At 43.1% G+C, this 24,862-nt stretch overlaps 1 protein-coding gene across 4 annotated transcripts in view; it reads left to right on the top strand.

Annotated features, from left to right (window-relative positions):
• Positions 1 to 18,340: 18,340 nt before the first annotated feature.
• The window catches only part of NEK3 (NIMA related kinase 3), a 54,360-nt gene continuing 47,838 nt past the window's right edge, over positions 18,341 to 24,862 (top strand). For 3 of the 4 annotated variants that reach the window (XM_028837573.2, XM_077973847.1, XM_077973844.1), the window contains exon 1: positions 18,341 to 21,099. The gene's annotated coding sequence lies outside the window, so the exon portion shown is untranslated. The remainder of the gene's footprint in view (positions 21,100 to 24,862) is intronic. The other variant, XM_077973845.1, reaches the window with a different exon arrangement.

Raw genomic sequence — 24,862 nt, 5'->3', positions numbered from 1 at the left:
TGATTTCTTAACATTCTTTCATTTTCTTCAGCTCCTGAATGTAGCAATATATTAACACTCTATAAACAACAACAATATATTTTCCTGGACTGTTTGATAAGGTTGACTAATGAAAATTCACTCAGGTCTAGAAGTAGTCATTGCTGAAAAAAAAAAAAAAAAAAGCTGGCTACATTAGAAATCAGAAGCTATCCTTACAAAGAACAGTGTTGTTCGCCGGGCATGGTGGCTCACGCCTGTAATCCCAGCACTTTTGGAGATCAAGGCAGGTGGATCACGAGGTTAGGAGTTTGAGACCAGCCTGGCCAAGATGATGAAACCCCGTTCTACTAAAAATACAGAAATTAGCCGGACGTGGTTGCGGATGCCTATGATCCCAGCTACCCCGGAGGCTGAGGCAGGAGAATCGCTTGAACCCAGAGGCGGAGGTTGCAGTGAACCGAGATTGTGCCACTGCACTCTAGCCTGGATGACAGAGCAAGACTCCGTCTCAAAAATAAAAAATAAAAAATAAATAACAGTGTTTACTAACCTTCTAGATAATTTAGCAACCTCGCCCAAAATTGTTTTTTTGCATAACTTCCCTGATTTTAAATAGACTTTCAAATGATATTTCCATTCCACTTTTCCATTTTGACAGCTACAAACACTTCTATAGTACTTACTCTGTGCTACTCTGCTATAAGCACTATTCTATATTTAACCCATTTAATCCACCTACCTGCAAGGCAGGTGCTAACATGATTCCCTTTTCCACAGATAAGGCAACTGAGACCCAGAGAGGGTGCGAAAACTTGTCCGGAGTCCCACAGAAAGGGGCGGAGCCTGGCTGCGTGGTTGCGCCCATCCTGCAGCACCACAGTGCTCTGCTGTGTCTACTGAACACCTGAGCAGTGGAGGCTTCGTATGACTGCTTTGTTCTCCGGCTCTTTCCTTTCTTTTCTTTCTTCTCCTTTGCCTTGCCTTCCCTTCCCTTCTCCCTTGCCTTCCCTTCTCCCTTCCCTTCCCTTTTCCTTTTTTTTTTTTTTTTTGACAGAGTATCACTTTGTTGCCCAGACTGGAGTGCAGTGGCACGATCTCAGCTCACTGCAAGCTCCACCTTCCAGGTTCATGCCATTCTCCCGCCTCAGCCTCCTGAGTAGCTGGGACTACAGGCGCCTGTCACCACACCCGGCTAATTTTTTTTGAATTTTTAGTAGAGACAGGATTTCACGGTGTTAGCCAGGATGGTCTCGGTTTCCTGACCTTGTGATCCACCCTCCTCGGCCTCCCAAAGTGCTGGGATTACCCGCGTGAGCCACTGCACCCAGCCCCTCTCCTGCTTTTTATTTCTTGGGAGAAAATTTCAAGCCATTTAAGAAGATACATTAGAATTTTCTTTTTCTAATGATGAGCATTTTGTGAGCAGTCTATACAACATGGCACCCTTCCAATAGCTTAATCCACAAATTGTACCAGGCCCCTGCCTTGCTTCTTTAACCTTCTTTCATCTTCATGGATGAAAGAGTTAAGGAGGGGGGTGCGGTGGCTCATGCCTGTAATCCCAACACTTTGGGAGGCCGAGGAAGGTGGATCACAAGGTCAGGAGAGCGAGACCAGCCTGGCCAACATGGTGAAACCCCATCTCTACTAAAAATACAAAAATTAGCTGGACCTGTTGGTGCACGCCTGTAATCCCAGCGACTCCGGAGTCTAAAGCAGGAGAATCTCTTGAACCTGGGAGGCAGGGGTTGCAGTGAGCCAAGATCACCCACTGCACGCCAGCCTGGGAGACAGAGTGAGACACCATCTCAAAAAAATAAAAATAAAAAAATCAGTAACATTTCTATATGCCAACTGTGAACAATGTGAAAAAGAAATTTAAAAAGTACTCCTAGTTACAATAGCCACACACAAATTTAAATACTCAGGAATTAACCAATGATGTGAAAAGTCTCTATAATAAAAACCATAAAACACCGATGAAGGAAATTGAAGAGGACACCAAAAAATGGAAAGGCATCCCATGTTAATAGATTGGAAGAATTGATGTTGTTAAAATGTCCATTCTGCCCAAAGCAATCTACAGATTTGATGCAATTCCTATCAAAATACCAATGACATTCTTCACAGAAATAGAAAAAAAAAAATCCTAAAATGTATCTGAAACCACAAAAGACCCAAAATAGCCAAAGGGATCCTAAGGAAAAAGAACAAAACTGAAGGAATCACATTACCTGACTTCAAATTATACTGGAGAGCTATAGTAACCAAAACAGCATGGTACTGGCATAAAAACAGACACATAGACCAATGAAACAGAACAGAGAACCCCAAAACAAATCCACAATCTACAGTGAACTCACTTTCATCAAAGGTGCCAAGACATACACTGGGGAAAAGACAGTCTCTTCAATAAATGGTGCTGGGAAAACTGGATATCCACATGCAAAAGAATGAAACTAGACCACTATCTCTTGCCATATACAAAAATCAAATCGAAATGGATGAAAGACTTAAGACCTCAAACTATAAAACTACTAGAAACATTGGGAAACATTGGGAAAAATCTCTAAGACGTTGGTCTGGGCAAAAATTTCTTGAGTAATACTCCACAAACACAGGCAACCAAAGCAAAAATGAACATATGGGATCACATCAAGTTAAAAAGCTTCTGCACAGAAAAGGATACAATCAACAAAGTGAAGAGACAACCCACCGAATGGGAGAAAATATTTGCAAACCACCTATCTGACAAGGGATTAATAACCAGAATATATAGGGAGTTCAAACAACTCTATAGGAAAAAAAACTAATAATCTGATCAAAAAATGAGCAAAAGATTTGAATAGGCATTTCTCAAAAGAAAACAAACAAATAGTAAACAGACATGTGAAAAGGTGCTCATCATCATCAGAGAAATGCAAATCAAAACTGCAATGAGATATCATTTCACCCCAGTTAAAATGGCTTATATCCAAAGCCAGGTAATGACAAATGCTGGCGAGGATGTGGAGAAAAGGGAACCCTTGTACACTGTTGGTGGAATGTATATTAAGTACAAGCACTATGGAGAACAGTTTGGAGATTTGTCAAAAGACTAAAAATTGAGCTACCATATCATCCAACAATCCCACTCCTGGTATATACCTAAAAGAAAGGAAATCGGAATTTAGAAAAGATATCCACACTCCTATGTTTGTTGCTGCAGTGTTTACAATAGCTAAGATTTGTAAGCAACCTAAGTGCCCATCAACAAATGAATGGATAAAGAAAATGTGGTATATATATATATACACAATGGAGTACTATTCAGCCATGAAAAAGAATGAGATCCAGGCATTTGTAATAACATGGATGGAACCGGAGGTCATTATGCTGAATGAAATGAGCTAGGAACAGAAAGACAAACATCTCATGTTCTCACTTATTTATGGCATCTAAAAATCAAAACTATTGAACTCGTGGTCATAGAAAGTAGAAGGATAGTTACCAGAGGCTGAGAAGGGTAGTGGGGAGTTGGAGGGGAGGTGGGGATGGTTAGTGGGTACAAAAAAAATAGAAAGAATGAATAAGACTAACGGTTTTAATTGCACAATAGGGTGACTGTAGTCAATAACAACTTAATTGTATATTTTAAAATAACTTAAAGAATGTAATTGAATTGTTTGTAATTCAAAGGATGAATGCTTGAGTACTCCATTCTCCATGATGTGATTAATATGCAGTGCATGCCTGTATCAAAACATCTCATGTACTCCATAACTATATACAACTACTATGTACCCACGAACATGTTTAAAATAATTTAAAACAGTTTTTTAAAGAATATACTGATGAAATGAATGGAATGAACTAATTAAAAGTTTTCTAGGATGTGGTAGCAACTCTCTGAAATTGGTCCCCCAGTGACCACTGCTGCTGGCACTCGCAGAGAAGTGTGGTTCCTTCACTTTGAATCTGGACTGGCCCTGTGACTCATTTTGCACCAGGAGAATGAGAAGAAAGTGATGCTATGTGATCTTTAATGCTGTGCAGCTTTAGTCTGGTGTGAATGTTCACTCTAAGGCAAGCCAGCTGCTCTGTAAGAAGTCCAAATATAGGCCAGGCCCGGTGACTCAACGCCTGTTATCCCAGCACTTTGGGAGGCCAAGGCGGGCCGATCACGAGGTCAAGAGATCGAGACCATCCTGGCCAACGTCGTGAAACCCCATCTCTAATAAAAATACAAAAAGGAATAAAAATACAAAAATTAGCTGGGCATGGTGGTGCACACCTGTAGTTCCAGCTACTCGGGAAGCTGAGGCAGGAGAATCGCTTGAACTTGGGAAGCGGAGGTTGCAGTGAGCCGAGACTGCACCATTGCACTCCAGCCTGGAGAGAGAGTGACACATACACACACAGAAGTCCAAATATGCTGAGATGCCATGCTGTGAGTAAGCCCAACCCAGTCAGGTACAAAAGTCATGGGGCAAGCCGGGCACAGTGTCTCATGCCAGGAATCCCAGCACTTTGGGAGGCCGAGGCAGGCAGATCACCTGAGATCAGGAGTTTGAGATGAGTCTGGCCAACACGGTGAAACCCTGCCTCTACTAAAAAAATACAAAAATTAGCCAGGTGTGATGGTCTATGCCTGTAGTTCCAGCTAGTCTGGAGGCTGAGACAGGAGGATAGCTTGGACCTGGGAGGCGGAGGTTGTAGTGAGTCGAGATCACACCACTGTGCTCCAGCCTGGGCAACAGAGTCAGACTCCATCTCAAAAAAAAAAAAAAAAAAATGGTCACAGGGCAAAGGTGTGGAGAGATCAGCCAGCCCGTTTCTTCCAGTTACTCTCACTGAGGCATCACATGTGTGGGTGAAGAAACCATCCTGGACATCCTGTCTTATCTGATGGCGACCACATGAGAGATCAAAGTAGGGGCCACCCAGCTGAGGCCCATCTACCACAGAACCAGGAGAGATAGTAAGTTGCTGTTTTAAGATACTGAGTGTTAGGATGGTTTGTTGCACGGTAATGGATAACTGGAACATAGGATGATTTTGTTTCTTCATTTTCCTGTAAGGTTTGTTGAGTTTATTAGTGTAGAATTTCATGAGATAGCTAGTGCAAAGTACTGATCTCTAATGTATCAGGACCGATCTCAGTTGAGTCGCTATTTTTTACCAAAGGTCACTTGTTTCTAAAAAGTACATTTCTAGAGGCTCCTGGGAAGAAAATGACTGGTGAATCATATATCATAATAGAGAGTTAGAGAAAGAAAAACATTTTCTACTTTCTGGCTTTATTTTTGTCACTCTCATAATGATCGCTCTGGACAAACATTGGACAGATTATTATAGTTTTTCAAAGGACAGACTTAAAATTTGGGGGAGTTTATTGAAATTATCTCTATGGTTTAATTTATGGCCAACTAGAACTATCCTATTAATTTTTTAAAATTAAAGTGAAAATTATTTATTTATTTATTTAGAGATAGGGTTTCACCCTGTCACCTAGGCTGGAGTGCAGTGGCTTGATCACTGCTCGTTGTAGCCTTGACCTCCTGGGCTCAAGCAATCCACCCATCTCAGCCTCCCAAGTAGCAAGGACCACAAGCGCACCATGCCTGGCTAATTTCTTGATTTTTTATAGAGACAGAGCCTCCCCTACATTGCCCAGGCTGGTCTCAAACTCCTGGGCTCAAAGGATCTTCCTGTCTTGGCCTCCCAAAGTGATGGAATTACAGGCATGAGCCACCATGATCAGCCTTAACATCAGGTTTATTGGGTTATAACTTATATGTGGTAAAATTCACAATTTTTAGGTGTACATATCTATGAGTTTTGACAAATGTAAACGGTCATATAAGCCCACCAGAGTCTTAGCAATCTCTTATTCGAGTGTTTCAATAACCCCCAAAAGTTTCCTCCTGCATCTTTGTCATCAATTCTGTCCTTCCATCTCTATCCCCTGGTAACCAGTGAGCAGATTTGTGTCCCTGTAGCTTTGTCTTTGCAATGTCATGTAAGTGGAATTGTACAGGACTGGTCTTCTTATATCAGGCTTCTTTCACTTAGCATAATGCCTTAGAGATCCATCCATGTTGTTTCAGATTTTTACCTTTAGTACTGTACCAATCTCTCAGCTTTCTCTTTATGTGTATTCTAAGGACATGCAGAGTTTTGAATAGCTAAATAAGCCACAGGGCCATGATGATTTTTCTTAAAGCTCTGTCAGAGGAACCCTTGCAGAATCACCTGGAGTTCTTGTTAGATTCTCAGATGGAGATCTACTGAGTCAGTGTGTCTGAGCTACTACTCAGTAATGTATGTTAACAAACACCCCCATGTGACTTTTTCACATGACTAAAGTAAGAGACCCTCAGCTATTCCAGAATTAATGAGAATATCAGAGTCAGATGGCCTTGAGTTTGAATGTGGTTCTGCCACTTACTAGCTTTATGAAGTTGGGCAAATTACTTAGGACCTCTCTGCACCTGCTTCTTCCTTTTGACTTGGAAACAGTTAATTTATTCACCAACTATTTTTTGAGCAACATTTTTAATTCTAGCTACAGTTCTAAGAAGTAAGATTGCAGCAGCTAATAAGACAAAGTTCATGCCTTCGTGAAGGACGTACTCTATCATGGCAAGGTAGATAATAAGCATTTTAGCATATAAATATATGAGATAATTGCAGATCATTGAAAATACTCTGTATAATGAAACAATGTTTTGACATACAGGATACATTGGTTAAGGTACAGCCTAGGCTACTTGTAACAAAGAGACTCATAGATACATTTAAACAAGATGGAAGTGGATTCCTCCTCTTTCCTCTGTAACTCTCTGGAGGAGGTGGTGAAAGACACATGTAGAATGCCTTTGTCACTCTCATCTCTGTAAACTTCATGGTTCGGTTGTCTAGTTGCTTCAACTCCTATCATCTGGTCTGTATTCCAGTTAGCAGAAAGGAGAAAATGTTTGTGGGGAATATGAGCCCATTTTTTTAAGGACATATCACTTCTGTTCAGGGTCTATTGATTAGAACTTCCGGTCCATGATACATTTTTCTGCAAGGGATGGTGGGCAATGTAGTCTCTACCTCTGTGGCCATGTGTTTCGATAAAACTCCAGAAAAGAATGGATGTAAGTGGACAACAGCAATCCCTGCCAGAGAGTGTGACTAGATAGGCTGGTAGACTACTTTAAACAGGGTAATCAAAAAAATCCTCTTTTGTAAGAAAGTAATAATTGAAGGAACCAATTGGTAGAGAAGGCTGAATTTCAATTCCTGCTTGTGACCCTCAGCCAGGCGCTTTCACGTAGTCTCAGCCTATCTGCTCTCTTGCAGTAGGGAGGTAATTTACTGTGTCTGCACTGCCTTAGAGTAGATTAAGAACAGGATAACTGGGACAAGATCTTCCCCTAGAGAAACTGTGAAATTGAGATGGAAGTTTCCATCTCCTTTGTCAAGAGTTTTTTGGGTTTTAAAAAAACCATTTGAAGGATACTATAAGAAATTGAAAAAAGATGAAGTAACTATTAAATGCGATTTGGATGAACTGCTTATTATGTTCAAGAATGGATTTTCCACTGGGTATTCAAATGGTATCAAGAAAAGTATGCCTTCCTGCTAATAGTCTATTTCTTGATCCAGGTGGAGGTTTACCTGGGTGAATTAACCCTGTGATCATTCCTTAAACACATTTTTGGCCGGATACAATGGCTTACACCTGTAATACCAGCACTTTGGGGGGCCGAGGTGGGCAGATCACCTGAGATCAGGAGTTCGAGACCAGCCTGGCCAACATGGCAAAACCTCATCTCTACTAAAGATACAAAATTGAGCCTGCTGTGGTGGTGCATGCCTGCAGTCCCAGCTACTTGGGAGGCTGAGGCAGGAGGATCACTTGAACCCAGGATGTGGAGATTGCAGTGAGCTGAGATCACACCACTGCACTCCAGCCTGGGTAACAGAGCGAGACACCGTCTCAAAAAAAAAAAAACAAAAAACATTTTCATCAACATATTTATGATTCATGCACTTTTCCGTATTGAAGATGCTAAAGTTTGTAGGGGGCCATAGTTTTGGACAAGCTTTCTGTACTAGCTCCCAGTACACCAGACGAAACCAGAAGTAATCAAACCAGAAGTAATCAAACCAGAAGTAATCGAACCAGAAGTGCCAAGTAATGAAACTGAACTTTGAAATCAGGGCCAGTTTTCCAAAAGCAGGAGACTTGCAGCACCGTTCAGAGGGGGCCTAGTTTACCTGAGCCAGCATGACAAGGAAATCCCCTCTGTTTTAACCCTATAAGGAAGGTTACTTTGAAATGACCAATCTGATTTTTGTCCCCTGTTTCTATTTTCTTCAGCCCTTTTGTGCCTATAAAGCCAAACCCCTCTGCTCAACTCACTGGAACACTCATTCTACTTTACAGAAGGAGATGTTGCCCTATTCTGTAATCATAAGTTAAAACAAATTAAACTAAAATTACCATAATTTTGTCTTTTGACAAAGGTATACTTCAATTTTTTAAAAAGTTTGTTTTTTACAAATAAAGTAAGCATCCCCAAGTGTACTGTGTATAGCATTCAGTCACAAAGGTTCCGTTAGCGTGAGTGGATCTTAGGAAGATCTGCTCAAAGTAAGCTGTGTTTTCAGCATCACAAAAGCTCACCTCCCTACCTTGATTATTTTTGCGGGGACAGAGAGAATGTTGATGTAAACTTTGGAATGCCTTTATGGAATTTTAGGCTAGTGGTTCCCATGTGCCCCATTAGCCAACGTTTCCTGCCAGGTTTATTCTCATGCCTTTCCAAGTTCGGGAACCCCTACATCTCTACATCTCTTCTGGGTCACGGTTCCCTTTTTCATGAAGGACAGGTAAAAGCCAAGTCTCTCTCTTGCATCTTTTTATCTTTTTTTTTCTTTGAGACGTTGTCTTGCTCTGTCGCCCAAGCTGGACCAGTGGCACGATCTTGGCTGTCTGCAACCTCTGCCTCCCAGGTTCAAGTGATTCTCCTGCCTCAGCCTCCGGAGTAGCTGGGACTACGGACGTGCACCACCACGCCCGGCTAATTTTTGTATTTTTAGCAGAGACGAGGTTTCACCATGTTGCCCAGGCTAGTCTCCAACTCCTGGCCTCAAGTGAACTGCCCACCTTGGCCTCCTAAAGTGCTGTGACTAAAAGCCTGAGCCACCATGCCTGGCTTGCACAGGTATTTAATAAAAATTCTGTTTCCAAATAGGAGTTTATTGACCTTAGGGGAAAATTATTTTCATAAAAATAGGTGTAGAATGAATGTTTTGCAAATTTATTTTTAAAGACTGCACCCAAATTCAATGATTTTATTGGTTCCCTTTTCAAATTCCTTGTTAAAGTCCCTCACTGGTAACAGATTCTATGACTATTTTTAAACTATGATGAAAATTAGAATATATGAATAATCCTTTAATATCCATAAGCCTTTGCTTTGCATATGTTCATGATCAAATTAAAACTTAACTTTGAGACCTCACAGGTCGACAGCACAAGCTCCATTAACAAAAGTAATACAACACCCTGATCTCCACATAGCACAGAGGCAACTCCTATTTTTTTTTTTTTTTTTAAACTGAGTCTCGCTTTGTCCCCCAGGCTGCAGTGCAGTGGCGAGATCGAGATCTCGGCTCACTACCAGCTCTGCCTCCCTGGTTCACGCCATTCTCCTGCCTCAGCCTCCCAAGTAGCTGGGACTACAGGCACCCGCCACCACACCCGGCTAATTCTTTGTATTATTAGTAGAGACAGGGTTTCACCGTGTTAGCCAGGACGGTCTCAATCTCCTAACTTCGTGATCTGCCCGCCTCTGCCTCCCAAAGTGCTGGGATTACAGGCGTGAGCCACCGCGCCTGGCCACAACTCCTATTAAAAAGAACGATGGTAATGAGGTGAGAACGTGCTAGCAGCCCTCGCGGCCTCGGAGTCCACTCTGGCGGCGCTTGAGGAGCCCTTCAGCCCGCCACTGCACTGTGGGAGCCCCTCTCTGGACCGGCCGAGGCCAGCTCCCTCTGCTTGCACGAGGTGTGGAGAGAGGCGCGGGCGGGAACGTGGGCTGCGCTTGGCGCTGCGGGCCAGCATGAGTTCTGGGTGGACGCGAGCTCAGCGGACCCAGCACTCAGAGCAGCCGGCCAGCGCCACTGGCCGCGGGCAGTGAGTGGCTTAGCACCCAGGCCAGCAGCTGCGGAGGGAGCGCCGGGTCCCCCAGCACTGCCGGCCTGCCCGCGCCGCCTTCGAATTCTCGCCGGGCCTCAGCAGCCTCCCCGCGGGGCAGGGCTGGGACCTGCAGGCCTCTATGCCCCAGCCCCCCGCGGTGGGCTCCCGCGTGCCCCGAGTCTCCCCAACGCGGGCTGCCCGGTGCTCCGCGACGCCCAGTCCGACCCATCGACTGCCCGAGGGCTGAGGAGTGCAGGCGCGTGGTTAGTTCCGGGCTGGCGGGCAGCTCCCTCTGCGGCCCTGGCGCAGGATCCACTAGGGGAAGCCAGCTGAGCTCCTGAGTCGAATGGGGACTTCGAGAACGTTTATATCTAGCTGAAGGATTGTATATGCACCAACCAGCACTGTGTATCTGGCTAATCTGGTGGGGACTTGGAGAACTTGTTTATGTCTAGCTAAAGGATTGTAGATGCACCAATCAACACCCTGTGTCTAGCTCAAGGTTTGTAAATGCACCAGTCCGTGCTCTGTGTCTAGCTAATCTAGCGGGGACTTGAAGAACCTCTATGTCTATCTAGAGGATTGTAAATACACCAATCAGCGCTCTGTGTCTAGCTCAGGGATTGTAAACTCACCAGTCAGCAGTATATCAAAACGGACCAAGCAGCGCTCTGTAAAATAGACCAATCAGCTGGATGTGGGTGGGGTCAGATAAGGGAATAAAAGCAGGCTGCAGGAGCCAGCAGAGGCAACTTGTTGGGGTCTCTCTCCAGGTGGTGGGAGCTTTGTTGTTTTGCTTTGTGCGATAAATTTTGCTGCTGTTCATTGTGGTTTTGCACTGCATTTATGAGCTGTGGAGCTGTAAGACTCACTGCAAAAGTCTGCAGCTTCACTCCTGTAGCCCAGCCTAAGACGAGAAACCCACTGGGAGGAATGAACAACTCCATATGCACTGCTTTAAGAGCTGTTAATACTGATGGTGAAGGTTTGCAGGTTCACTCTTGAAGCCAGCGAAACCACAAACCCACCAGAAGAAAGAAACTCTGAACACGTCCAGACGTCAGGAGGAACGTAACTTCAGACACACTATCTTTAAGAACTGTAACACTCTGCGCGAGGGTCCACGGCTTCATTCTTGAAGTCAGTCAGACCAAGAACCCACCAATTCCGGACGCAGTAAGATCTGAATCCTGCACTTAGCGGGAACCTGCGACAGGATAAGCCTGGTCAGCCCTTGGAGCCATGCAAGGTGTGGTTAAGCCGGGAGTACCATGTAGTACTGGGCTGCCCGTGGCTTCTGCCTTTCTGATCTTAGCAGTAGACGGAGGAGCGGGGTAAGGCTGACCAGTGTAGTCTCCTATCTACCTGAGTGGGTGTAAGGGGGCAGCGGCAGCAGCCCGGCTCGCAACATCGCGGGCTGGTCGGGCAGCGCGCAGCTCCCCCAAATGGCAGAGAGGGCAAATTAAAACTCTCCTTCCCTAAGTGGGAACTCGCCAGAGCGCGTCAGCTTTTGCCACGCTCCCGCTGAGCCGGTTCCCTGCACCCGTCTCTGCCAGCCGATCTCCCCGGGAGCGTGGACTCGCAGCCATCCGCGCGCTCGTGGGGGATTCGTCCAACCCTCAGCTTCCCGAGTAGCTGGATTTACAGGTGTGAGCCACTGCGCCCGGCTAATTTTTGCATTTTTGGTAGAGACGGGGTTTCACCGTGTTGACCAGGCTGGTCCGGAACTCTTGATCTCAGGTGATTCACTCTCCTTGGCCTTCCAAAGTGTTGAAATTACAGGCGTGAGCCACCGCGCCCGGCCTAAAGTCACTCGTGAAAAATGAAACTTGTGTTATTCTGACTCTACATCAAGAATAACGACTGAAAAGAAACGCTTTTTCATCGGGCAGCAGGTCCTATGGTAACTTCTTTAAACCACTTTGGTTTGAGAACGTGATGAATCTGTAGACCCTTTCCCTCCAAACAACGCACAGTAGTATCTGTTAAAGAACAGACTGATCGACCGGACGTGGTGGCTCACTCCTGTAATACCAGCACTTTGGGAGGCTTAGGCAGGCGGATCATGAGGTCAGGAGTTCGAGACTAGCCATGCAACATGTTGAAACCCCATCTCTACTAAAAGTACAAAAAAAAAAAAATCTTTAAAAAGCCGGCGTGGTGGTGGCGCACTCCTGTAATCCCAGCTACTAAGGAGGCTGAGGCAGGAGAACTGCTTGAACCTGAGAGGCGGAGGTTGCAGTGAGCTGAGATCGCGCCACTGCGCTCCAGCCTGGGCTACAGAGGGAGACTCCGTCTTAGAAAAAAAAACAACAACATAAAACCAGACTGATCTGTAGTTTTTGCACAACTGATCACGCCCTCCACTATCTTGTTCGGCGATCGGGGCGGTCTGGGATCCTCCTAGGCCAGCTAACCTTGCTGAACACTGGCGAGGACTCAGTCTCTGGGAATAGAATCGCGGGATGGGTGGGGTGGCTTGGAAGTAGTTGGCTCCGTCCGGCCCGCGGGCGAGCCCGGAACACAGTTACCCACCCCTGTTACCCACCAGAAAGCAAAGGGAAGGGAACACGCCAGACCGGAAACGGAAGAGAAGGGGGGATGTGTTTGGCTTGGGGACGCACTGTTTCAGTTGCGCTCCTGGTTAGCTCTGTGTCTACGGGGTGTTTCCTAGAGTCTCGGTGTTTCTACCTCTTAGCACCCTTTCTTGCCACCCTTTGTCCTGTGGAAGGCCGGAGACATCAGCGGCTGCAATTGTGCTACTCGCTGCTCGGCATGGAAGGGTCAGGTACCGCAGTTCAGCGCTCTTGGCCCCGCAGCTCCTCGGGCATCCGCGTGCCCGGTCCTGTACATTGTTATGCTCCGACTTCCTAGGGTCGAAGTTACTGCGTGCTGGGTTTTAGAAGCTATTGCTTTACGTCTGAGAAAAAAATCCCAGAAAGGTAAGATGACTTGGCCAAGGTTATAGCGTGCGTGGAAAACAGAGCTCCGTTTACAAGCCTGGTCGCTGTGCCTCATTCCTCTTGTCATCACCTCCTGTCAGTTTATCCAAACTCCAAAAGTGAAGTTGTTTTATCTTTTGCCTCCCAAGATTTATTTAATAGTCTGATTTCTGTTTCCTTCGTTTATTCTTTAGTTCGTTATTGGGAAACTTTACAGCGTGCCAGTAGTGGTTATAAACCCCGAATAAGAGCCTTGTCATCACGGAGCGTGTAGTTCCAGCAAGTAGACAATTCAAGTGCTGTGTAGTGAAATAATTGCTGATAGTGTACGGAAGCAGACAGTACACTGTTCATCCAACAAGTAATTGCTGGAAGAGCAAATAGGGACACCTAACCATCGCAGGGGCGACTCGGGATATCCTTTCTGGAAGAAAAGTCTGATGAAATCTGAAGGACCACTGGTTGAAGTTAGCCAGGAAAGAAAAGGTGTTGCGGTATACTTGGTTTTGCTATTTATCCTCCGAGAACTTTATTATTGTGAAAGCCTAAATTCCACTGCGTAAATTCCATGCATAACACTAAGAAGCCAGTTTGGTTAAGTACAGGGCTGAAGCAGGTTGGTAGCAGTGAACATGGGAAGGACTAGCTGAATGGAAGAGAAAAATTGCAGAGGTAGAATTAAGGGGATGTGACATCATGGGATAATGGTAGGGTGGTCAGAGAGCAAAGATTTCAACTGGCTGCTTTGGAGGATTAGGGTATCCTTAATTTTAGCAGAAGAATGTAGAGCTGGCGTTGAGAAAGGTTTTTTACCTATATTACAGTTTTTAGAAAACAAAAAAGAAATCTATGTCACGGGGCATTTTAATATAGAAGTGTGAAAAATGGAAAGTCAGTCTGAAAGGGGACGTCTTGAATGTCGTTTTGAAGGTGTTGCGTTTGAAGTACTGATGAGATGCTGTGAGTGGAAACAAACTCAGGTGGGAGGGTAGGTTTATAATTTTATTATATTAGTGTTACGGAGTTAATTATACATGATTTTCCTGTAATGTAGATTGCTTTCTGTGGTGTGATAGCAGTCTTGAAAGAAAACACTGTAGTCAAGATTATATGTGAGATTCATTCCATTCCCCTGATTACCAACTTTCTGTTAAAATACTTTTAATATTAACTTTATTTATTTATTTAGAGCCAGAGTTTCACTCTTACTGCGCAGGCTGATCTTGACTCACCGAACCCTCTGCCTCCCATGTTCAAGTGATTATCCTGCCTGTATAAATGGGACTACAGGCATGCGCCACCACACCTGGCTAATTTTTTTTTTTTTTTTTTTTTTTTTTTTTTGAGACGGAGTCTCGCTCTGTCGCCCAGGCTGGAGTGCAGTGGCGCGATCTCGGCTCACTGCAAGCTCCGCCTCCCGGGTTCACGCCATTCTCCTGCCTCAGCCTCCCGAGTAGTTGGGACTACAGGCGCCCACAACCGCGCCCGGCTAATTTTTTGTATTTTTAGTAGAGGCGGGGTTTCACCGTGGTCTCGATCTCCTGACCTTGTGATCCGCCCGCCTCGGCCTCCCAAAGTGCTGGGATTACAGGCGTGAGCCACCGCGCCCGGCCTAATTTTGTATTTTTAGTGGCGATGGGGGTTTCTCCATGTTGGTCAGATGGGTCTCGAACTCCCGACCTCAGGTGATCTGCCTGCCTCAGCCCCGCAAAGTGCTGGGATTACAAGCGAAAGCCAGTGCCCCCAGCCAACTTTATTATTGTTATTATTATTATTATTATTATTATTATTACTTATTTTTGAGACAGAGTCTTGCCCTGTGGCCCAGGCTGGAGTGCAGTGGCACGATCTCAGCTCACTGCAACCTCTTTCTCCTGGGTTCAAGCGGTTCTTGTGCCTCATCCTCCCGAGTACAGTAGCTATGCTACCTATGTTACTTAATCCTTACAATCTTAAACACAGGCACATGCCACCACGCTCGGCTCATTTTCATATTTTTTAGTGGAAACGGAGTTTCATCATGTTGGCCTGGCTGGTCTTGAACGCCTGACCTCAGGTGATCCACCCGCCTCAGCCTCCCAAAGTGTTGGGATTACAGGTGTGAGCCACCACACCCAGCCAATATTAACTTTAAATGTAAAGTAATAATTCTTTTCCTAGATTGTATCATATATTGAGTATTATGAGAGTCCTGTGTACTTAGTATGAGGATACTAGTTTGGCAATTGTTTTGTCATTCTGATTTGAAAGTGCCTGATTTGATAGCCTCTGACGTTTTCATAAGCACATCAGATAGTTTCAGCATTTTTTGAAATTGCATTTTCTCTTTCATGCAACTATCCTTAGCCTGTGGCTACCATTTTCCAGCTTTAAGAACTTGATATAGTATTTAACCCAAAGTCTGATACAGGCTCTTGAGCTCACCTGCATGAGAAGCACCTGGGTCTTAGTTAAAATGCAGTTCCCAGAACCCCATTCCAAACTTAACAGACGAAGAATCTCAGGAATCTGTGTTTTAAGTCAGCTGCCTATGTGATTTGTATAACCTCTAGGGATTCATAACCACTGACTTAACGTCTAGGGGTAGCAGTTTGTTCTGTAAACGAGAATAATAAAACCTGTCCTTTAAGATTGTAAGAATTAAGTAACATAGGTAGTATAGCTACTGTAATGGAGTCCCCTGACCAGCAACATTAGCAACACCTGGGAGCTTATTAGAAATGCAAATTCTCGAGTGTCTCCTGGAAAAAGCTACTGAATCAGAATAGTTTGGTGGGACCAAAGAATGTGTATTTTAAGCAAGGAGCATAGATAATTTCTATGGACCAGGCACAGTGGCCCATGCCTGTAATACTAGCACTTAGGGAGGCCTAGGTGGGTGGTGGGAGTTCTAGGTGAGCAGATTCCGGGAGTTCTAGGTGAGCAGATTCCAGGAGTTCCTGGGCAACATGGGGAAACCTGTGTCTACAGAAAATTAGTCCCAACTGCTCAGGAGGCTGAGGTAGGAGGATCGCTGGAGCCTGGGGATCAAGGCTGCAGTGAGCCAAGATCACGCCACTGCACTCCAGCCTGTGTGACAGAGCAAGACCTTGTCTCAAAAAAAAAAAATAATTTCTATGCATATTAAAGTTTGAGAAGCAGTGCTATAGCACATCAGCTTCATAAAGGTAGAGAACATGAAATTCGTATTTACTAATATATCGTCAGTATCTAGTATAGTGCCCAGCACAGGGTAGATATTCACTATATTTAATGAATGATTTTTAAAATATACACGCTTACTGAAACCAACACATTCAGAATTTAAAGTTCTTCAGTAATCAAATACCAAAAGAGATTTTTAACCCCACAGAATAAAATTGGATATATGGGTTACTTAGAATTAGGATATCTTTTGCATGAGTCTAATATAGACGTAATCATTTGTGGTGTTCTCTTTCATAAATGTATCTAATGAAGAAAGCAAAAATGACATTTCTAGCCATCGATTATTCTATTTTCTGTTCCATTTTAGCTTCGCTTACAAGTGGTTATGGGTTAAGTCGCATGTGGCTCGATGAAAATGTTGATCAGATTAAAATAACACCCACTCAGTTTTTGAAAGTAATCTTTTTGATTATTTTCATATTTAATTACAACTTTTTTTTTTTTTGAGACAAATCTCATACTGTTGCCCAGGCTGGAGTGCAATGGCGTGATCTAGGCCTACTGCAACCTCCGCCTTCCGGGTTCAAGCGATTCTTCTGCCTCGGCCTCCTGAGTAGCTGGGAATTACAGGCACATGCCACCACGCTTGGCTCAGTTTTTGTATTTTGAATAGAGATGGGGTTTCACTGTGTTGGCCATGCTGGTCTCAAACTCCTGACGTCGTGATCTACCCACCTCGGCCTCCCAAAATGTTGGGATCACAGGCGTGAGCCACTGCACCCAGCCTAATTATAACTTTTAAAAGAAGTGTTATATTGTGTTAAGATCAAGGACTTGCAGTCAGTCAGATCTGGGTTTGAGAATAATAAATTGTCATTTATTAACCATGTCAGAGTTTTTCATTTTGAGACGGAATCTTGCTCTGTCACCCAGGCTGGAGTGCAGTGGCACGATCTCGGCTTACTGCAAGCCCCGCCTCCCGGGTTCACACCATTATCCTGCCTCAGCCTACCCAGCAGTGGAGACTACAGGCGCCCACCACCATGCCCGGCTAATTTTTTTGTATTTTTAGTAGAGACGGGGTTTCTCTGTGTTAGCCAGGATGGTCTCGATCTCCTGACCTCGTGATCTGCCTGTCTCAGCCTCCAAAAGTGCTGGGATTACAGGTGTGAGCCACCGCGCCCGGCCAACCATGTCAGAATTTTTCTACCGAACTCGGGTAAATGGTGGGAAGGAACAAATTTAGGAGCACCAGCACCCCCAGACCTCCCCTGGCCACCCCAAGGAGCAGGTGATCAATATCTCAGCACACCTCTACTTACTTGTGGCACACCAGTGTGTCTTAGGCCTTAGTGAGCTGTGAGGTGTATGACCTTAGGTAAGTTACTTCTCTCATTTTCAGTTTCCTTATCTACAAAATGGAGACCTTAGGGAGTTAATGTGGGTATGAGAAATGTACATAAAACATATTGCACAAGGTGAGGCTTGTAGTGTATGCTAATAAATGGTAAGTTGCTGCTGCTATGGTTGTTAACAATAATTATAAAAAGCAAATGGAATGGGCTTGAATTGAAAAAAAAATTAGACACATAGTTTTTTCTTTATTAGCCTGCATTGTATTTTTCTTTTCTTTTTCTTTAATGCATCTTTCTAGGACAAAAAATAATATCCAAGGATATTTTGGCACTAATCGCGCGATCTGTAGCAAGAAAGTTGAGCAGTCTGAACTGTTGAGACTTCCAAGGAGACTTCAGAGAACCAAGACAGTGTAAAGGAAAACAGGAAAAAAGACTTGTTAGACATTATTAAGGGCAGAAAGTTGAATTGAGCACAGTAAATGTACAAACAACAAAGCCACCCAGCAGAAGTCCCCTTAAAAGCTACAACTGGCGGGCCTCAAAGAGCTGCAGAACATGCTCCAAAGAAGAGGTAAATTTAATTGTAATTTGAATGTTGTTTGAAACTAATTTTTTTTTTTTTTTGAGACAGAGTCTTGCTCTGTCGCCCAGGCTGGAGTGCAGTGGTGCCATCTCCACTCACTGCAAGCTCCGCCTCCCGGGTTCACGCCATCCTCCTGCCTCAGCCTCCCGAGTAGCTGGGACTACTGGTGCATAACGCCACGCCCGGCTAATTTTTTGTATTTTTAGTAGAGACAGGGTTTCACCGTGTTAGCCAGGATGGTCTCAATCTCCTGACCTTGTGATCCGCCCGCCTCGGCCCTCCAAAGTGCAGGGATTGCAGGCATGAGCCACCGTGCCCGGCCGTTTGAAACTAATTTTTTGAAACTCCAGTAAGCTTTTTCTTTCGGCAAAAAATATTTTTAATACAAGTACTTGGGAGATGTTGAATTAATGAAGAGTAAATATCAGCTTGTAAACACAGGGACTCTAATAATTACTTGAGAAATGCTGTGATTGTATTATATTTAAATAACAAGAGGGTATCTGTACACAATCCAGTGAAAGGAAAAGAGAAGTGATCTCATTGAGAATTCCACACTCTTACATATTTATCGGTGTTATTAACTGCCACTTAACTGCCTCTTTAAGCTGCTAATTAACACTATCATTTACATCTTGATTTGAAGGTAGCCTCATGTCTGTAAAGGACTTGCTTATTTGAAATTTTCAATTTTAAAGGTTTTTTTCTGGAATAAAGTTTTAGCATGTTGATTACAACTGCTGTATATGACTTCCTTTCACCAATAACTGTCAGTGCTTTCAGCTTTCTTGGCTTCCTCAGAGCATTATAATTACTTGTGCTTGTCAAAAGGGTATTACATTTAATTCTAAGTGCAATCAGTGGTATCTTGGCATTGTATTGTAGGTTAAATGGCAGTATTTTTTTTAGTGATACATAATGATGTATTTCAGTGATGTCATTAATTCAAGTAGTGAGGTGTGTGGCTTCAGGATACCCATCACTGACTTCTCTTATCAGAACAAACAGATAATATAGGCTTCTGTTTCCCAGAATGGTTTAACATTTTAATGGAACCTCTTGGTTTCTACATGGTATCAAAAATACCTCTAGAAAGTATAAGTGGGTGGTAGAGTAAGCTAATTCAGACAATCATTACCCGTAATAGGTACTTCCTCCTCCTCCTACTCCTTTGGAAACAAAACAGTTATATAAGTATATGGAAGTAAGTAACACACGCAAACATATATAAATACTTATCAAGAATGGCATTTTTAAGGCTCCCAAACCTGTTTATGACCCCGATGCCCTTTATTATAATTTAATTAACTACTACAGAAATGGTAAAGTGAGTTGAATGCTTTGGAAAGAGTAAAGGTCACATAAAAAATTTATTTCCAATTAGGCACGAGTGAAACAAATATACATACGCAGGAGCATCATACCCTTAGATTGCTTTGTAAGCTTTCTTACTTTCTCGCTCCACTTTTCCACTTAAACCAAAATTGAAAATACTGCAGGATGGGTGTGATACATATAAAAGATATGTCTTAGAACCTTTTATCAGTGGTCCTATGTTTCTAAAAGAGGCTTTGGTCCTACATCAAAAGATTGGTGAATGTGGTGCATTTGTTTTGAGTTTTTGGAAGGTGTCTTTAAATGATTTTTGCCTCCCCTCCCCGCTTTTCAAGGACTCCAGGGTGCATGGAATTAGATTAGTCATGATCTTTGCTTCATGAGGCACTGTCATCATAGTTTCATGCACAGCCTGCTTTTCTTTCTTTGTATTGTATATTAAATCCCCATTGATATGGTTACCATGGTTACACTACCTCCCAAACTTAGTGGCATAAAACATTCACTCATTATGCTCTCAGATTCTGTGGGTTAGCAATTTGGCTGGAACACAGTGGGGAAGGCCAGTCTGTGCTCTATGATATCTGGGGCCTCAGTTGGAAGACTTAGTAGTCTGAGGCTGGAATCATCTGAAGTTTGCTCACTCATAGGTCTGGCAGTTGATGCCACTGTCAGCTGAGACCTTAGCTGAGGGTGTTAGCAGAAACACCTACATGTGGCTTTCTTTGTGGCCTGGGCTTTCTCGCCGCATGGTGGCTGGAGGATTTTGATAAATGGATAAGCCCATGTGACCCACACACTTAACCAAGACACTGTGTTTCCCATTTTCACCTTCCCAGTCAGTAGCCTTCTGTCCTGAGGCAATTGCTGCTTTGTTTTTTCACCTCAGATTAGTTTTGCCTGTTCTAGAACTTGATAGAAATGGAATCATACAGAATATATTCTGTGTCCAACTTCTTTCACTTGATCTAATGTGTATGAGAGTCATTCATGTTGGCATAAGCTGAGTACTCTTCCATTGCTTGGATACCTCACAATTAGTTTTTTCTTTCTAATAATAGACCTTAGGTTGGTTACAGTTTGGGGCTATTATGAGTAAAGCTGTGAACAGGTTAAGCTGCCTTAATATTTGCTTGTAATATGTATTGTTTTTGAAATGCGATAGCATCTAGTTGAAAATTCCACTAATTTATAATTTTTGAGGCTGATCCCTCATCCCTCCACATTAATATATTGTTCTGTGTTAACATTTCAGAGTTTATTTAAAACTGGTACCTAATAGTTGAGATTTCTTGCTTTTGTCAAAATTGAATTGAATGATACTTTTTTGATCAACAGAAAATTTTCCCCCCAAAATCATTTCACTTTTCACTAAACTAATGGCATAGTAAGCAGTCTCTCTTTCTTTCTTTCTCATTTGGTTTTCATTTTCTTTTTCAGAAATGAGCCCGAGTCCTGAGTTGGTGGCAGCTGCATCTGCTGCCCTCTTTTGACAAACAAGCCAGAGCTGCTCAGGCAGCTCCGTAGCATGAGGAAGAGTCGGGCACAGAGAGGTGGAGAAAGACCTAAAATTAGGTAAGTGAATGAAACCATTAGGTCAGTAATGTTTATATCTCAAAATAGGCCATTTTCATGTGGCTAGTAAGTAATACATCTCAGCTCACTGCAACCTCTGCCTCCTGGGTTCTAGTGATTCCCCTGACAGCCTCCCCAGTAGCTGGGATTACAGGCACGCGCCACCACACCCAGCTAATTTTTGTATTTTTAGTAGAGATGGTGTTTCACCATGTTGGCCAGGCTGGTAACTCCTGACCTCAAGTGATCCACTCACCTTGGCTTCCCAAAGTGCTGGGGTTACAGGCGTGAGTCACCGCACCCAGCCTAACCTGTCTTTATAGCAGGATATGTCCACAGTTGGAGTATTTTCAATACATTGTGTATTCCGTGGATTTTTTTTTTTTTTTTTTTTTTTCTGAGACGAAGTCTCTGTCGCCCAGGCTGGGGACTAGGAGTTCAAGACCAGCCTGGGCAACATAGTGAGATCCTTTCTCTAAAAAATAGAAAAAAATTATCTGGGTATGGTGGTACATGCCTACAGTCCTAGTGACCTGGGAGGTTGGGGCGGGAGGATCACTGGAGCCCAGAATTCAATGCTGTAGTAAGCTACGATTGTGCCCGTAACACTCCAGCCTAAGCGACAGAGCGAGGCCCCCTCTCAAAGGGGAAAAATAAATGTTGTATGTGATACATAAGTTCCTAGGCCAGCCTCCAATGGCTCACTTAATCTTTCTACCAGTTACTTATATGAACTTCTGATTTTCCCCCTATTTAATAAACTATATTAGAGGCTAGATCTCATTCATGACTGTATACCCTGTAGCATCTACTCATGTGGCTTACAGATCATAGGAACTAGTTATCTTAAATTCTTTTTTGAACAAACTGTACTATAAAATATACATCTATAAAGGAAAGTAGTTAATTCAATTAACGTTTGTTCATTAGAACTGAAGGTGAAGCTAAAAGAACAACCCCCTGTATTACAAAAACTGCATTCTGTTGTGTATGATAAAAAGGAAATGCAAAATGCATAGGGACAATGAATCACCTCTCCCCTGCTCAAATGGTGTCCGTTAAGTGTGCATCAGAAAGGAATTTTTTGTCAGGGCAGCTGCTGTTGTCCAGCCAAAAGAGACACTTGGATTCTTGAAGAAGCCAGCTTGTTTTTTAAAATTAAAAAATCTTATTTCTAAAACTGAAATTAGTTGGCAAGGAGGCATTGAAATTTTATGTATTTTATAAAACAGTATCAAATGATTATACTCTAGTGAGGAAAGTAGCACACAAATTTATGTAATAATTTGATGAAGGTACTGTTTGAATGTGCTGTACTTGCATGAGTCTAAAGAATGTTTCCAATTAAGTACAAGAATAGCAAAATGTGGAAACTTAAATTTAGCAGTTGTTCATTGTTGTTATATTACCATCCCAAATAATGTGGAAATATAGTTGGCATTCAGTGATTTTTTTTTTTTTTTTTTTTTTTTTTTGAGACGGAGTCTCGCTCTGCCGCCCAGGCTGGAGTGCAGTGGCCGGATCTCAGCTCACTGCAAGCTCCGCCTCCCGGGTTCACGCCATTCTCCTGCCTCAGCCTCCTGAGTAGCTGGGACTACAGGCGCCCGCCACCTCGCCCGGCTAGTTTTTTGTATTTTTTAGTAGAGACGGGGTTTCACCATGTTAGCCAGGATGGTCTCGATCTCCCGACCTCGTGATCCGCCCGTCTCGGCCTCCCAAAGTGCTGGGATTACAGGCTTGAGCCACCGCGCCCGGCCTCAGTGATTTTTTTATTGACCAATTGAATGAGTTATTCTGTTCCATGATTCCTACGTCTTGTTCCCCATTAAGTTCTTACCACTACTACAAAGGATATAGTCATAGGCCCTACTGGTTATCCTAAAATCGACAGGCAGTATAACTTAACGGAAAGAGTGTTGGTGTTATGTAGAACTGGATTCAAATTCCGATTTTGCCACAGTAACCTTTCCCCACCTATAAAATGAGGGTTAGTACATACATCTCCAGGATTAAATGAGGTTATCTGAGAAGTGTGAGGTACAGTGCCTGGAACATAGTACACATTTAATAAATGTTTGCAACTATTAGCAAGTGTAAAATATGATGATCCTAATGATGATGGAAAAGACATAGGTTGGACAGTGTCTACCAAATAAAAGATAACTGTGAGATAGTTATTTTATTGGTGTGATTGCTCTGTAAATGTGGCTAGTTAAGCCTGACAACTGTGATTGTTACCCAGTATCAGATGATCTAGGCGAAAATACTTAATATCTGCCAGTCAGTGTGTGATTAGAGACATTTCTGCACCTAAAGGCTCATATAAACCGATACAGAAAAAGCAAATAGATAAAATAAGGCTTACTCAGGTAGAAGAGTAAATGAGCTGTTTGTTGACATGCTTTAGTGGGCTTGACAAAAGTGTGTAAACAGGTAGGCTGGAGGATAAATTATATGTAATCTATGCCTCTAGCCCAGAAAGGTCAAAAATGTTTGAAAAAATAATTAAGGAACAAAAATACAGGGAAAAAAGTAGCCAAGGGACAGATATTGATACTCATTTTCCTTTTACAACTTTATTAAGGTATAATTTGTGTTCAACAAACTACATACATTTGAAGTATATAACTCAAGTAGTTTTGACAAATAGATACACACATGAAACTGCCACTTACAAATCTGAACATTTTCATGACCCTTAAAAGTTTCCATATGTCCTTTTGCAACACACACACACACACACCCCCAATGCAGGCAACCATTGATCTGCTTTCTGTTAAAATAGATTAGGCTGCATCTCTTAGAATTGTACATAAATGAAATCGCACAGTATATACTCTTGCATCTGGCTTCTTCCACTCAGCATAATGATTTGAGATTCATCCATGCTGTAACATGTACAGTAACGCATTTTTATTACCAAATAGTATACAGTTGTATGGCTGTATTACTTTTTTTTTTTTTTTTGAGACGGAGTCTCGCTCTGTAGCTCAGGCTGGAGTGTAGTGGTGCGATCTTGGCTCACTGCAACCTCTGCCTCCTGGGTCCCGGTTGAAGCAATTCTCCTGCCTCAGCCTCCTGAATAGCTGGGATTACAGGCACACATCACCATGCCCATCTAATTTTTGTATTTTTAGTAGAGACGGAGTTTCACCATGTTGGCCAGGCTGTTCTTGAACTCCTGACCTCGTAATCCGCCTGCCTCGGCCTCCCAAAGTGCTGGGATTACAGCTGCGAGCCACTGCGCCCTGCCAATGTGTTACATTTTTGTACCTATTCACCTGTTAATGGACATTTGGATTGTTTCCCAAATTACAACCCACATTTGGGTATTACAGAGAAAGCTGCCATGAACTTTCGTGTACAAGTCTTTGTATGGACATGTATTATCTCTTGGGTAAATATCCAGGAATGAAATAACTATGATGAATAATAGATGTATTTTTAACTTTTTAAGAAGCCATCAAGCTGTTTTCCAAGATGTTTGTACCATTTTACGTTCCCAGCAGCAGTAACTGGTGGGAATATGGCTCATTCTCAAAAGATGATCTGAAATTTCAAAAGTAAAAAAGTTATTGAAACATGTAATATGATGGTGGTAATTAGCCTACTCATAGGGTTGGTTGTGAGGATTAAATGTACTAATCCTTTAAAAACATTTAAGCACAGAGGGAGGCACTCAGTATTCATTAGCAATTTTATTGTTATTCTGTTGATCTAACTTCTTTGGTTGTTAACAGTAGTACATTAGTGACTAATTTTG

This window comes from Macaca mulatta, chromosome 17 (assembly GCF_049350105.2).
Source record: "Macaca mulatta isolate MMU2019108-1 chromosome 17, T2T-MMU8v2.0, whole genome shotgun sequence".
Lineage (NCBI taxonomy): Eukaryota > Metazoa > Chordata > Mammalia > Primates > Cercopithecidae > Macaca > Macaca mulatta.
This window is presented reverse-complemented; position numbering and strand designations above follow the sequence as displayed.